This window comes from Pinus tabuliformis, chromosome 7 (assembly GCF_031772625.1).
Source record: "Pinus tabuliformis cultivar Carrire ecotype Pingquan chromosome 7, CPIR1, whole genome shotgun sequence".
In the NCBI taxonomy this organism is placed as follows: Eukaryota; Viridiplantae; Streptophyta; class Pinopsida; order Pinales; family Pinaceae; genus Pinus; species Pinus tabuliformis.
The window spans coordinates 1,328,996,790-1,329,003,981 of record NC_142293.1 but is presented as its reverse complement, the minus strand read 5'-3'; positions in this window follow the sequence as shown (position 1 = coordinate 1,329,003,981).

Sequence of the window (7,192 nt, the reverse complement as noted above, 5' to 3'; positions counted from 1 at the left end):
TTTCTGTACAGTAGACTTTTCCACTACAGAGATGTCTAGAGCGTGCCATATTGGCAGCCACGTCTCAAGTACATAGAAGATCACATCATCTATGGCCATATATGGTAGTAAGTATTTAATGTGCTAACCTAAAATATCATTAACATTTGAACTAGTTATCCATATAAAGCTAGTCATAAAAATGAGGTAAGTATTTAATGTGCTAACCTAAAATATCATTAACATTTAAATTAGTTATCCATATAAATCTAGTGATAAAAATTACTGAGCAATGTAAGAATATTGAATAGAAAAATTCCAAAGCAATATAATAAAATCTATAAATTAAAAAATATTTAAATATATAAATAAGGAGTAGTCTAATTTATAAACGAAATAGTTTTTTTCATGAGAATATGGGGATACAATTTGAAGAAACACTGTGATTTTTTGTTGTCTAAAATACATTTTTGAAATTTGATGATACAATTTCAAGAAAGACTGATTTTTTGTTGTCTAAAATACATTTTTGAAATATGACAATACAATTTCAAGAAACAATGATTTTTTGTTGTCTAAAATATATTTTTGAATGCATAAATGAATTCAACCCCCTAAAAAACCTTGGGGCACTAAAATTCTACAAATTAAACAACTTAAACTCAGGTTTTTAAAAATCTCTACTGGAATTTGGTTAAAATTAAAATTAATTAAAAAAATTATCGTGAAAAAATCCATTTCATCTATAATTTAGACTACGCATAAAAATAATAATTATATTAAACTGACGAGTACACTCTGTGGAACTTTGTAGGCTGTTGTAGACAGTGGGTGATAACTGCGGCTTGCATTTAATCCCCATTCTGATGTTCATCTCCATGAACACCCAAAATATTTTACTGTCTCGGATCTGGTGCACATCTTTAGTGGCCCACAGCGAAGTGCACTTCACGGCCTCTGGGAGATCCCTTGCAATTGTGGGGAACTGGCTGTCCTCAGGAAATTCCCCAGCCACCAACACTATGGACAAAAGAAGCCATGCATAGTGGAAGGTTTTCCCTTATTCGTGTGCCTCATGGCAAGTCTCCAGGAACTCCTTGCACAAAAATTCGGACCAGTTAAACTGGACCCCCTTTGTGCATTGTTCAAAAAGTGCAACAACCGGTGTGGTCACCTCATCCGCGTGACACTTCCGCATGACCTTACCCACCAGTATCTGAGTCACAACTCTGACTGCCTTGTTATTGATACTGGAGATCGCATAGCCCCTTTTTTTCTTCTCCAGCTTGTATTTCTTTTTCATGGCCTCCGCGATGGCCAAATCATTACTTTTACCCTTCGAAATGTCTATTGGGTCTTCCCCTTTACAAGGGAGTCGAGTAATTCTATGGATTAGGTGGTCCATGATGGGGATGGGCTCCTCCAACCACAAACACCCACCATGCACCAGGCAGAGCAGCTGCCTGATGACGAAGATAGTCATTGGGGCACAATGGTAATGTGGCAGCCAAAGCAGGTTCAACAACCCTGTAGTTTCGACTCTGCATAACCACTTGCGCAGCTCCAACTTTATGACTCCTGCTGTAGTGTTTTGCTTCGGCTTCATGAGCTGCGCAGTTTCCAAGTGAGGGAATTTCTCGTGGTCGGAGAGATCCCAATCTTTGAACTTCCAACTCGGTGCATGTCCCAAGTGCGTTCCTTCAAAATGATATCATCCGGGAGGAGCGGAGTCTGCAGAGAGCTCTTGCTCTCATCGAGGTCTTTGGGCACCTTTGCCTTCCCCTTTCGTGGAGGGACATACACGAGCAGCCTGGTTGGAGGGTGTGCAGCCTCACTTTCTTCCTCCATGTCTTCATCCTTATCCTCTTCGATCAGGATGTCCTCAAGATCTTCCTCCTCCTCATCGGTTTCCAAATTAACCGCTTTCCCTTTTTCCTCCATGGTCAATTTAGTTCTCAGCGGGTTTTGAGGGGACGTGCACACAGGAATCATGGGCTACTTATCTTTCTTTGATCTCGATGTGCGTGGTGATTTAGGGATTTCAGCAACAATCCTAGTGCTCTCAGGGGCATCTTCTATGGTCATGACTTGCGCAGCTTCTTTGGCAGTCATTTCTGCGATTTCCCTGGCTTCTTTAGACGCTGCCATATTGTTCATCCAAAAATCTCTCAACTGTTTAATCAGGTGCTCAAACAACACTCTCCATAGGACAAATAGGTCTCAGTTTGGAATACTCGAGGTGCATGACAACTCAATTCGTAAATGATCAAGTGTTGTTTGTTGGGCATCCATTTGGAATTTATAGCACCTTTTTAATTTGAATTCGATCATTCCCCCCAAATCCATTCCACTAATGCTCTCTTGGTGGCATATTTTCCTAAATATTGCCCATAAAGCTCATCTTATATGCTTGCCGCCCGCTCCATTTGGTCTCAAGTCAAGCATCACATCGTGAATAGTGACTACAATGGTCACTTTCTAGCCAACTGGTGTGGCAGCGCAGCCACCCTTGCATGATTGCAGAACTTGTGACACTTTGCTCTTGCACGTAGCCTTGACATCGCGTAGCTCTTAGGCAGAGTATCTTATAGTCTCGTGCCTCCTTTCGACTACCTGGAGCACTAAGACTTTACTTCCCACGGCTAGTCAGGTGGCCACACCACCTGTATAGGGTTTCAATTGGTCATCCATCACTTTTCTTGGAAAAAATCCGTCTTTTATTTTTACTGTCTGCGTCATGCACTTTACCTTCTACATCATGCCACTATGGGTGATCCCTCTAGTAATATATTGTCTAATCCAAGGCATTAAGCTGATCAACTCTCGGCTGCAGTCCCAAAATTTGTCAATGTAATCGTACACTCCCTGTTTTATCACCACAGTTTTCTTATCGAAAAAATACTTCTTTATTTCTTCCTCAAGCTTCTTAACTTCTGCTTCCACCAGAGCACTTTTCTCCCTTAACCGCACTCTTTCTTTCATGAGTCCTTGGAGCCTAAGATCACCCTATCAAATTTCTTCCTCAAGTCCCAAACGTTCTTCTTCATTCAGTTGCGTGATCCCTACTTCCAAGGCTCTGCAAACCATCATATCCACCGGAACTACTATGCATGGACTAGGCATAACATACCCTATTGGGACTACAACGTTTGCTCCATAGGCTAGCCTAGAAGACGTCTATCCTATTAGTTTCTTGTACATTGTCCTATAAGCCCACAAAACTTCTGGTACGCATAGGTCCCAATCACTTCGTTGTGCAATATATACCCTATTTAGTGCTTCACGCACTTTGTTAAAGGCTTTTGCATGGGTAACCTTATGCACACTCATTCTTTCCACACTTCTTCATCCCAACTAGAGGGATCGTTCGTACAATTTCCTTTCCCACACATGCTTATTGACCGTGTTCCCCAATGTGAAGTCCTTGTGCATCCACGCAGGTTGTTTAACATATGCCTGTACCCACCTGGACAGGTGCACACGTGGGCCATCCCGTACATTGTATTTATCTGTTAGCCACATATGAGGTTTCCCAAAATGCATGCGCATCATTCTCCTACATTTGTGCCAATCCTCAAAGCTTCCTTGGTGCATACCCCACCACCTTGCAGGTGTAGCGTGTAGTACCCATTTCAAAGCCTAGAAACGTTGTTGTTCCGACACCTCCCTTTCAAATCTATTCAAGAAGGAATCTACCTCACTTAACCCATCATAAGTAGGAAGATCCCTCACTTCTGTCGATACAAAGCACGAAGATTTTGTCATCATGTTACAATTCAGCGTGGTTACCTCGTGTAACTGGTTCTTCCATCGCTCTATCTCCTCGTCAAAATCCGATGTACATGAGTTTTCACGCTCCCATGAGATCTGTCCATCTGTTGTCTGATTTACCCAGTCTCTCTCTCATGCGGTTATCTTGTAGATGTATTTTGAGTCGTCGTTGCTTTCATAGTCGCATACTGGCTTAGTGTAGCGTGATCCCTCAATAGGTTACAAAGGTACGACTACGCACAGAGACATTTTCTCAAAAATCATCTTGCACTTCTTTAGATTTATCACCCTATTCATGTTAGTGGCCCAATCGATTCATGAGAGTGCAGGGTAGGGATTGCTGTCATCAAAAATATTTATCACTTCAAAGTCTACTAACACGCTTGCCCCTTCAATATGCACAGTGATTCCCTAAAATCTCCCCATAGGTATGATCTTTTGCTAGTTCGCCATTCGCAGCTAGATAGGAGACCATTACAGCATATTCCTTCCTATGCGCTCCCATGTCTATCGGTAGAACGTTCGTGTCTGATCCTAGGTCCAGAATCACTTTGTCCTTCTCATATTCTCCAATCTGCGTGGTCAACCTCATTTCTCTTCTCATCCTCATCGCATGCTTTCCAATCTTTCGGACTACATGCAGTTCTCCTAGCGCGGTCCCAGCACATCTATTAATGAGTTCTCGCAATCCCTTTACAGCCTTACTGTCACGTAGTAACTTCATGCATGTTTCTAGGAATGTCGTGAGCATCAATGGGTCCATTTCTGGCTCCATTCTATCTTTTCTTCCTGAAGTGGAGGCATCAGTGAAGCTCTTCCTAGCTTCCATGAGGCTTTCCCTAGCGCGCTCCAAATCAAACTCTGGTTCTTTCTTCGGAGCCTTGTGAACCTAAGTATTATCTTCAGGTTGTTTGCCTTTATGATCTCCTATCATAGTTCCACTTCGGAGCACAATGTTCACATTGGGGTATTCCTCGCGTGGCTCAGACCTTATCATCTGCAGGTTCTAAGTCAGGGGAGGATGGAGTGCTCCCTTGTCACGCAACCTAGCTATTAGTGTGGGAGAATCCTCCATTTCATGATCAAACAAGTTACAATATAGACATGATGGATGCGTTGGATTCATACAATCATGGGCATAATATCCTAGCCCCCCGCAATTGTAACATATCAGTTGTCCGCGACCTCTTCTAGGTCCACCTCCACCTCGGCCTCGTCTGCGCCCCTGAAATCCAATTCACGCCACTCCTGCATTCTAGTCAAGGGGCCGAATTTCAGCCTGAACTCTGTAGGTGGGAGTCCTATCCATCATCAGCTCATATCTTCTATAGGTATGCTCATCATGTCCCACTGATCTAGAGAAATTACAGAACAACTGTTGCGAATTCTTCATGTACTTGTGCAATAGATGATAGTTTTCTATAACATGCTTTCCTCCTATTTGACAAATTGCACACCACAAAGTAGGCACCGCGCTAGGTTTTTCTTGTGCCTCCAATCTTAACGGCATCAGCCCTCCTCCCATGAGGTAATTCATGAACACTGTGTAGTGGTCCTTATCATGTCCCTAACCCTTATGCATCATACTTCTTTGTGCACTTCCGGGAGAGCTTTCCTGTCCTATTTCAGACTCTGCATCTCAAGGTATAAGTCTTTCAACTGCGCATGGATCTACTAAACTCCTAGGTTAGGATCCTATATCAGGGTCTCATGTAACCTCATCGCAATGTCCAAAGCCTATGCCTAAGTCGTTAACCTTTGTTGTCATAGTGCGTTCCTTAAATTCGGCATTAGTGATGCTACAAAACATTTACAGTGTTGTCCATAAGTCAAAGTCATATTAGCTTCGTGAATTGTGCACTTTAGTCTCTAATCCAACTCCCAAGGAGTCTTGCCTGGTAGCATTGTGATTTCTTTGAATCCAATGATCAATTGCACCTCTAACTTTGGCCTGCTAATTTCTCTGTTCAGCGCAATTTGGATATCCATGATCCCCACATTCGGATTGTCATTAGAATACTTAATATACCAGGTCAACACGCGATCCTGTAGAGCGCTGACCAACATTGCTTTCTTTATATTTTCATATGTAACTCCCTACACTTCCCATACAGCTTTTATCATGAACCAAAACTGGTCCAGATCTTCATTTCCTACTCCCTTGAACATCGAAAACTTTATCGTGCTTGCCATATTGACTCACGGTGGTGGTGGAGGTGGTATGGGCAAAGATGGCGGTGAAGGAAATGAAGCTAGTGGTGGTGTGGATAGGGGTGGTATGCGCAGAATCCTCTATCTTATCAAATTTATCACACTCCTCGATGAGACCTTCACGAGCTCTTCCTCATCCCTTCGCAGAGGTGAAATTAAAGGGCTATTCTCAAGTCCCTTACTTCCTTTGTTTCTGTAGGTTTTTCCATTTCGTGTAGCTCCAGACATCAAGGTAATTGCATAGCCCTTTTTTCACACAATAACATTTTAATCCAAGTATTCAGAGACTTTATGTACTTATCTCGTAGTCCTTTGAGAAAGCGTCGCTCTGCCTCGCTATAGCTGACTGAATTATCTACCACGAACTCAGTAATGAATCCTCCTATAATTTGATCGAGCTAGTGATCAACAGCGTGCGTGATCTTATCCTTTGATACTTCCAATCTACGTACCAACTCTGGGGTCCATACAATAGGATTTTCATGTTTCCACCTTCCTTGGCTATCTGCTAGCTTCACAGTCCACTCGTACAACTTAGTAGGGAAAGATGCGAAGACAATTTCGTGGATCTTCATGTACAGGTAGCAGTCTAACCACTTTTCCTTTGATAGTCGCGGATTCCTATTCTCCTGCGCCACGAACTCGTGAATTCTCCTATCCAACCAATCTTCAATTTCTTTCTTAGTTGGATTCCAATGATACGACATCAGACATCTTTATGTAGATTCCGGTCCTAGAAATGGAACCATTTTTTGGCTTGATGGGGCCTAGCCTAGGTTCAAATTTAATTAGCCAAAAAAATCCCTGTACTATTGGCCCTTTCAACAATAGTACACAGAGCACGAACTGAGGTCTCACCCGAAGTAGTATGGGGGGATGTTGGAACCAGGTTTCCACACCCTTGAGATGTCTGAGGGGTTGATTTAGTCCAAATGTGAATACCTTCGTGCAGGTTACTTTGCACACTTTCATGACCCACGAGGCCTTTCGCTCCCATGTTATATTCGCTTTCGCGCAGTCGTAACCAGGGTCTATGGGGCTTTCGCTCTGCTAGAGCAATGATCTGCGCTATTTCCCTAAGTCACACCGTATATCTTACTTATCTTCTTATAACAGATAGATATCTTCTCATAAATGGATACCTTATATTATATTCACTTATTCAACACATTCATATAAGTTCGTGCAACAAATAAACAGTAAACTTACAATTCATACCCAATATACTTCA